This window comes from Mycteria americana, chromosome 2, assembly GCF_035582795.1.
Source record: "Mycteria americana isolate JAX WOST 10 ecotype Jacksonville Zoo and Gardens chromosome 2, USCA_MyAme_1.0, whole genome shotgun sequence".
In the NCBI taxonomy this organism is placed as follows: domain Eukaryota; kingdom Metazoa; phylum Chordata; class Aves; order Ciconiiformes; family Ciconiidae; genus Mycteria; species Mycteria americana.
The window spans coordinates 26,130,941-26,140,185 of record NC_134366.1 but is presented as its reverse complement, the minus strand read 5'-3'; positions in this window follow the sequence as shown (position 1 = coordinate 26,140,185).

The following is a 9,245-nucleotide window of genomic DNA, read 5'->3' as shown; positions in this document are numbered from 1 at the left end:
AGCTTTAACCTGAAATAACAAAAAAAATTATTTGAAAGCAAGTATCTGAATTTTCTTTGAAAGACCAAAACTCTGAAAACCAAAAATAATTATTTAATTGCCCACATTTTTAATGTGAAGAAGTCTTCTAAGTGTTTCTGTTTGTGTGTGTATATATATATGTCTGAATTGATCCTGTTTGCCAGTTTATTCTGAAAATAAGAAAAATAAAGTATCCCTTTATTTATTGCTATGATGGGAATGCCGCAGAGCTGCAACTGAAAATGAGAGTCCCACTGTAGTAGTCACTGTAAGAGAAAAGTCTGTTCCTGCTCCAGGACACATATAGACCTAGATGTCAGTTAGAGGAGAGAGAAATGAGTCAGGGTGATGAGGTCACATTAAAAAAACAGAGTTTAGCAGAAAAACAGGAGTCTCAGCCTGCCACAAGAGCTTTTTTCAGGATGATGTAATTTCTATTAAATGGCTTGAAATTACGTTATTATCCAGTACTCCACATACCCCAAAATACCGACTTTTTTGATGTTACGTAATTTTCCCAGTGAGAAGAAATATTCAAAAATAGTTATGATACCTCAAAATACTGTGACATGTAATAGTGGATACAAGTTTCCAAGATTTCAAACGTTTGAAAGAACATTTGCAGACCTTTTGTGGAATAGCTGTCCTTGAGTACAGAAGACAGTCCCCTCTTTTTTACAATTACCAGAATATAGTACGTACCGCACCATAAAACTTTGAAAGCATTGGGATCAACTTATTGTTTGACAAAGCTAAAGCAAGAATGGTAATCAATCCCTTGGCAATGGAAATTTTAAATTTAAAATAAGCTTTAACAAAGCCTTTGAACCTTCAAACACTTTATCCTTAAGAAATTAATGGGTCCCTGAAGAAGCCTTATTTCCTTTTCTGTTTCAGTTATATATACTTCAATTACATTAATCAACAATGCAACAAAATAACTGATAGAGACCAACCTCCTGGAAAAAAATTCCTCCCAATGCCTCTTTGCCACTTCTCCCATTTTTTCCCCTCTTTGGATTTAAAACTGCTCGGAGTTCTACAGCAAAATTGTACTTTTTGGGTTTTAAGCTCTGTTTATTCTGGTTTCGGTTTGCTGTCGTAGTAACACCTCCCTCCACCCGGACCTATTCCCCTCTCCAGCAATTTGTGTTGACTACGGCAACACCTACGGATGAAAACGGTCCTACGTGAGAGGTTTCCTTCTGCTGAACCTGGAACAGCACCGAAGAGTCCTTCAAATGTTTCTCTCTTTTAAAGGCAATTGGAACTTTATGGAACATTTTCTTTTTCCTCTTAGGAACAATTACCATTGTGGTCCCCAAGCTGCCATGCCAGCCTCTGCCTTTGGGCAAAAATGAATATATTTTTCAAGTTTCACTACATCAAAACCTCCTAGAAGTGACCTTCCTTGTTACAGGTATAGAATGTGGCTGCCTTTATTGTGCCTACTCTTAAATCCCATCATAGTTATAGTTTCAGTCTAGCTCCGCTTCTCCCAAACATGAAAAGCAAGTCTGTGTGAACTGTTGACACTGTTTTCCCCTCTCGGTTCCTTTGCTCTCCTTAAAAACCAAGAGCCTAAAAATAAATGTCTCCTAGCTTCAGCCTTCTGTCTGGTATCTCCTCGCAGGGCTTTGTAAGGAGCTCGTATCCACCATCGAGCATCATTTTGTCATTCCCGTGATATTTAGCCGATCTTTCTGCTAGCATTACCTGGAAGCACCACTGCATAGAAGCCGCATGTCTGTTAGTATTTGTATTATAAGCGGCCTACTTAGGGGGTTTATGTAACTCAGAGGTAAGAATTCGCTTTTGGCTGAAAGTCATTAACTCTCAGCCAAAGAGCAGAGTTTTGTTTAATTTGACATAAATAAAAATGATCTGCTGTGGCAGTTCTATTTATACTGAGGGACGGGCTCTTGTATGTAGATCAGCTTATGCAGATACCGTGTGAGGATTGCGGTGCTGGCAGAAAGTCCGTGGCTTTGGGTCGAAATTCTTGCAGCCTCTAACGCAGAAGGGTGAGGAGGTAACTCTACTGCACAGTGAGACAGATAGACATTGTATACCTCCCCCGTGGTCCTCCGTAGGGTACAAGAGGACCCACCAGTGATGTGATGTGCCCAAGGCAGTAAAGGGAAATTTGGCCTTTTCCTTGCCCACCATATAGAAATACCTCCTAGTTATTTGTAATAGCAGATAACTAGCAGATGAGGAGGACTGATGACTTGACAGTAAGGCACAGCATAGTTACTGAACTTTAAATAACAGCTTCAGTCCTGACTTTCCCGGGTACCGTCGCCTTGAAGTCAGGGGAGGGTAGAGGGGAGAGAAAGAGAGATATTCGTCCTGTACGGTTGGGCGCAGTACAGTTTTGACCATTTTAAATTCGTCCAATTTATCTGAATCTGATGCTTTCATATTCAGATTTCTGATGTTGCTACCCTTCTGCTTTCCTCTGCAGTAATCTTGCATAATTTGCTTTGTAAGTACATTCAAATGTTGATGAGTCTTTACTGAATTTGCCTTATATGATGCACCATGCACATACATTTATTTTTTAAACCATAATGAAGAGAACTGTTAATAAAGACCATTAAGTTAGTTCATTAAAATCATCAAAAAGTAACATTAACAGACTGGTTGTGAAATGAAATATCTGGGGTTTTTTTTTCCAAGGAAATTGCAGAAACAGTTTTGTGGTTGAAAATAATTACGGATGTAGGTGTGTTTTCTACAATGTGGATATTTAATTGCTGCATTAAAGGCACTGACTCTTTTTTAAAATGCTATTATTTATAATAAACTTCTGCATGTCCAAAACTGGCTGCAGCCGTCTTAAAAACTGCATACAAGAGGCGTAAAACAAAGCCCTGAAATTTACACCACTGCCAAAGTGTAGCCATCCTGAGATGACTGCTGATGACAGTTCTCCCAAGCTCTTTTAAAATGCTGTAGTGTTATAAAAATTAAAGCAAAATTCTTGGCTTTGCTTTTCTGCCCTAGTATAAAATTTCTGACATTTTAGTGAGGAGCCCTGCTTGATTTATAAGTGGAAATCAGTGGTTATCTGCTAAGAGTAACCCATTTCTTGTTTCTGTGCCCATTTCTGGCTGTAGAAAATAAGCTATGAAGTAAACATATAAGGGAGACTGCACAAGCAACATAAACCCTAATGGCTGGAAGGTCAAGTGCTGGGAAGACCTAGACTTGCCTGGTGACATTAAGTGGCTGCCTGATGTTCTCCAGAAATCTATAGACAGAGGCAGACAAAGCAGAAAAAAGAATTTGGTGAGCAGGGCTCACACCATTTGTGGCAAAGAAGCATTCTGAAGCATCAACATCGTCACAGACTGTAACTAACATCAAGAAACAAGATCAGTTTATCTCTCTGGGCATAACAGCGAGCAGAAATCTTCTGAAGGAGATGGCATCAAGGCTAGAAAGGTATCCCCAGTAATGAATTTCCCCAGCGTATGGCATACAAAGATGCACAGCACCTGCACGAGACTGCGTTCTCGATCCATCGCAGTCAGACTGCTTGGGGGAAGCTTTGGAGTAGCAGATCTGCTGAAACATTCAATAGAAATTAGATGTCTTTGATAGCAAGATCATGAGTGAGAAAACGGGGCCCAAAAACCCTTTGGGAAGAGCCACCAGAAGGGAGAGCAGTGCAGGCTGTTCCTGTGCCTTGCAACAGAGAGAAGATAACACAGGGCAGAAGACAGATCTTTGTGCCTGTGGCCCTGTCTGGGTTTTAAAAAAGAAGTAGTATTAACCTGTCCAGGAGGTGACTTATGGGCAATTCAAAAGCCCGTAGAGCACTCACTCATCCCGGGCATTACAGGATGATTTGCTAGACCTCGCCACAGGCTCGAGACTAGATTCTGACCACTGCAGCTTCCTGGGACTTTGATGCAATAATTTACAGGACAGATTTACAGGGCAGCCACAAGAGCAATTTAACATCTTTTCTTTTCCCTCTGCTCTCTGACTGGCATGGCACGCAGCTCTCCCACTTCTCCAGTTCAACTGAGGCTCAATCCGTCACTGATTTATGTGTATATAAATCAAGAATGAGATCAGAGGCAGACCCTTTGTATAAAAGAAAAATCTGTTTTTATAGCTTGAACAATAACAGTAATTATTAATGGGTTTAACCCAAAACCTGATGTACAGAGTACAATAACATTGTGAAATACAGATTTTGGATCTAAATTTTGTGGGCTACATTATCAAACCTAGAGGAGAAATAATAGTCTTAAAAGAAAGGACAATGGTGGTTTAAGCTACTTTGACAGTTCCTCTATCCCAGTACAAAGCACTGGAATTGGTCAAAGAATGTGATTTGACCTTCTGCTTTATTCTCTGTAAATTATTGTCTTTTAAAAAGGAACAAACTCTTTTCTCCCTCCCCTCCGCAAATCATCTGATTTTTCTGAAACTGACAGTTATGCTAGTGTGCATTTCCACCTTCTCTCTCTTTTTTTTCCCTAGACTACCTACATAGTTGTGGGTTTTTTTAAGTATTAAACCCGTGCATCAACCAGCTCTGAATGACACAGCATTAGAAATAAGAAAATATGGAGGCAAAAAGCGTGGGGCGAAAAAATCAGAATTGCCCGGAGAAGCCAGGCCATATGATGTTAGGCTACATAACTTACAGTCCAGAGTAGCTTACTCTACCCTTCCTTTGGCGTTTCTCACTTCATCTGCTGGCCTTCATGGCTCCCACCCTGCCCGTGCCCTGCCGAGGGGAGGAGGCGTTCAGCTTGCCATGGGGGGTTACGTGTTACCTGCTGTGGAGATGAATGCTGCAGCAATACATTTCCTTCCAGGATTTCACCTGGAAGAAGTGTGTTTAATGTGTCTGCTGCCATAACCCCGGGAAATCTCGGTTCCTCTGCCTTTGGTGAGGATTACCCTGACAGGTATTGTTTGCCTGCAGGAGCTAGGGTCTGAAAGTGAACCTGCTTTCCTGGGAAATAGAGCGGTCGAAGCCTAGTCAGAAGTTCACAGTTGCCTTGAAACATTGTCCCATAGCAGAAGAGAGGTTGCAAATGTTAAGGACTACATGGATGCCAGTTAACTAGGCATGACAAGGGCCACACTAGAGCCCTGCCATGCCATCCCCTGTACTGGGTAATTACTAGCACTTTTGTTGCCAAATATCCCTCTCCAGATAATGCTTGGCCACCGTTTAGGGCTGTAAGAGGGGCCAAAGATGATTCCTAGCAGGCGCAATAAAAGAGGCTCTCCTGTTTGAGGAAAACAGAGTTCGGGCGTGTGGACACAAGCAGCACTAAGTTACTAGGTCTTGGACCCAGCTGCTTGGCCCTCTTCCATTTCATTCACTAGTACAGATACAGTCAAGGTATTAGTAACAGAGAACTGATATATGGAGGAAAAAATAACCATTTTTTTAACCAGTGGGATTACTATAGGAGACTTCTAGGTCATATAACGCTGTCATTGATAGTGCATCATTTATCTCTTCTTTGCATTTTCTTCTTTTTTATTTAAACATAGATGCAAGTTCAAAATTAAGTAATGAGATAGTGCTCATCAGATAATATGCTGCAACTAGCCACATTCGTGGTCGTGCTGCAGCCCAGTAACGAAGTGCTTCAGCTCAAACCGACGAGGTGGCGAGGGCACGCGTGTGGACATCTGCCACCCTTCAGGTCACCAGCGCTTGCTCATGGGTTCTCATGGGACCTTGACAGCTTTCAATTCTCTCTTCTGTTCCAGATTTCACCCAAGAGAGTATGTAGGTCAGCTGTTTGCAGCACATCTGGTACAGCAAAACGACTGAAAAAACTGGGGCTTGTGGCTCTCAGTGGCTCTTGGCTGGTACTGGGAGAGCTGTGAACAGGACACAGGCAGCATGGCACTTGCTCCGAACTGGAGTGACTTTACCCCACGTTAGGAGTCTGATGCTGCTGAATCCCACCAACAGTAAACCAAACAAAATATAGCCACTATTTAGACACCAAATAACCATGAAGGTGACTAAAGAACCTCCACAACTTTACTCAATGATTGGCACATGGATTGGGGGGGGGGGGGAGAAGAGCACAGCTCACATAATCTGCTTTGTGAGCAGAAAATCCACACTATTGCAAAAAAATTTCTACCACTAGTTTAAAAAAGTTACAGCACTGTTCTGGAAGGGCACACGTTACATAATTTTGCACAGCAGAAGTACAGCTAAGTGAGCTTTAAATAGTAACCATTTCAAATAATGTCTTCACAGACCGTTTTCAGAGCTTTATTTTCACAGCAATGATGTCTGCATTCATAATTACAGCAGCAAGTTCAAGGCTTCTGGAAAATGAGGGTGAAAAGATAGAATAAAAGATTGCATGTGGGGAAATGAAATTGAGAGAGTTACTCAAGCACTGAAGTGATAATATATTCTTATATTAATCTGAATAATTTCCTAGTTCCTATCTTAATATGTAGAATAGGGAATTCTGTCTCCCTAATGTACTGATTTGGTCAGAAAAATCACCCACGCTGTTTTATACAAAACACTGAGACAGACAGAACCAATTTCCATTAGTGTTCACATTTTTCCCCCAAAGCATCTACTTACCATTAATGTAACTGCTCTACATTGTCCTGTTATTGTCCTGGATATGAATAAATCATTAGCCTTATTTTATTAATGAGGCCTAGCTAACAATATTCCCAAACTGGCTGTGCTCTCATCTCTTGCAGTATTATAGATAGGTGCATGCTGCACTTTTATTCCTGTACCAGGAAAGTCTGGAAGCTGCAGTGAGGTGATTATGTAGTGTTCATTGACAAACGAGACCTGTTCCAGGCAAAGCTGGAAGGAAAAACTCAAGTTCAGTTTCTAATTTATTTTTTCTTAAGCACTGGAAACTTTTTGCTGATTTCACAGGTTAGACTTTGCATTTACAGTAGATAGCACCTTTTATCTTAACTATTATAATGAAAAGCCTTAAGCATCCTTGAGCAGTAATAGGTATTCCCGGACCCTGTTACAGAGGACCAGTGTTGGGAGCTGCTGTAACTTGACACATGGGGATCAGCAGCAGTAGGAAGAGCCCTGCACCAGTGCTGGGAGCACCTGTGGTTTCACATGGGTGAAGGGAGCATGGCAGGATCTTCCCATGCCCTCGCTACCCCTTCTCCCATGCTGGGCATTTAAACTCTTTTGGGATGCACAGGGGCAGGCAGATGTGCATCACCTCCTCCTGGCTGCAGAGCTGGGCAAAGGTGAACTTGCTCTGGCCCAGAAACTGCACAAATACACATTTAACTAGGGCACAGTGCTGGACTTATCTGACTATATGAATCTGGAGCCAATGGGTTTTTTTGGGCCAGAGGCAGAGTAACTTGCATTTGCCCATACTCACCCATGGAGACCCATCGAGGGTGCCTAACAAAAGGGTCAACTTTATTCTTTTAAAGATCAGTCACAGTAATAAGATGTAAGCAAAGGAATGCCACGCATGAGTACTATAATGGCCCCTGGACTTGTCCTTTCAAATTATATTATTTCCTTCTCATGTTGACCACCATCCATGGCTGAGCACCCTATGGGCCAGTCCTACCAAACGGGACCTTGGTGCACATGGCTCCTCGGCTAGCCCACTCCCCACTCAGTCCCAGCATCTGTGCACACAACTAGAGTACAAAAAACGAGTCTGCTGGCAACACACAAAAGGAGTTAAACCGCCTTCCTCAGCCGTGCTGCTCTGCAGGGCTAACACAAGCAAAGAGCAGGAAAACATTTCTGTCGCTAAGTCACCAATACGGCGACGAGTACAGCCAGGGAGCAAATGTGCTGAGCAAAACTGCAGGTTTTGTACAGTCCTATTGCAGGGCAGACCTGTGCTTTATGGCATTTTTCTTCATTTTTGTCACTGGTTTGTTTAAGGGATCACTTATGGTGCAGGCTGTGAGGGGAGACTGAAGGGAAGTGTACGAGGAAACAATTAGGAGAAGCAGCTAACGTAAAGGGAGTGAGGGAAGGAGAGACGTGGAAGAGGAAAGAGTAAAAGATGAGAACTGTGGTGGGCAGAAGATTCAAACTGATGCAGAGAATACATCACTGGGAGAGCTGCTGCAGAGACCACAAACCCAACAAGCAGACAATATACAACTAGAATTTGAGTTAGACTTTAGGTGAAATGGAAAGCCAGGAGTCATGTATTAACAGCTGTGCTGCTTGCGCTTGCCTCTGAAGGTTCTCTGCTTGAGCTCAGTAACAGGCGTATCCTAAGATATTTAATTCTGGCCTTTGGCCTCCAAATTGATTTACCACAATATCTGCCCCACCTGACTGGGGATAGCGAGATTATCGTATAAACAGGACTCATAATCACAGTTGCATAGATTAATTTCTCTCCAGCTATTACTCCTAGCTTTTGGCATATTTTTATGTCACTTGTTGACCTGAGAGCAAAGAGCTTTCAGTATATATTTTCTGCCTTTTCACTATGTTTTGGAAAATTATCATTGCTGCTATTTACTCAAGCTATGGTGATACACACTCACAGGGGATCTTTCCTGTCTCTCTCACATTAGGTACCTTATTCCCATAACAAACAAATGGTCCCTCTTGCATTACTCACTCCATGAATCCAGATACTCTCAAGAATGCTGCTATATAAATACCTAGCTAGATAAATCAGCAAGATATCTCTTTTCTCCATATTCTGATAGGAAGGAATCTGGGGAGTGTGCATTCCTTAGTAGTCTCTCTTTGTTTTTATAATAAAGTATCTTTTCTAGCACTCCAGCAAGAGAAGACGAGAGATATCTGGTGCCAATGAACTCTTGTACTTGCTTAGAATACTAGAGCACTATTGTTTTTAATATTTAAAGCTGCAATGTTGCCATGTAACTGGGGAAATAGCTTTTTGTGTTTAAATATTTCATGGCTTGTTGGAGTCCAAGTACATGAAGAATTTCTTTAGTATCTTAGAGGCCCACCCTGACCAAAAAGTTTTTTGTTAACCCTTGAATGTGTTAAAATCGCTCTGTATTGCAGGAATTTATTAAGCATTATTTGATTCAATCAGCACGAAGCATGAAGGACTGAAAAATAACATTTTTTTCTTTTCACTTTTGTATAGACCTATGTTAATCTTTTTAATATGCCTTTCTATGTTGGAGAAAATCTTTTATTTGATATTGGAACTCTAGTTTAGTATTTTATAATGATGGCTTCTAAAAATATATAA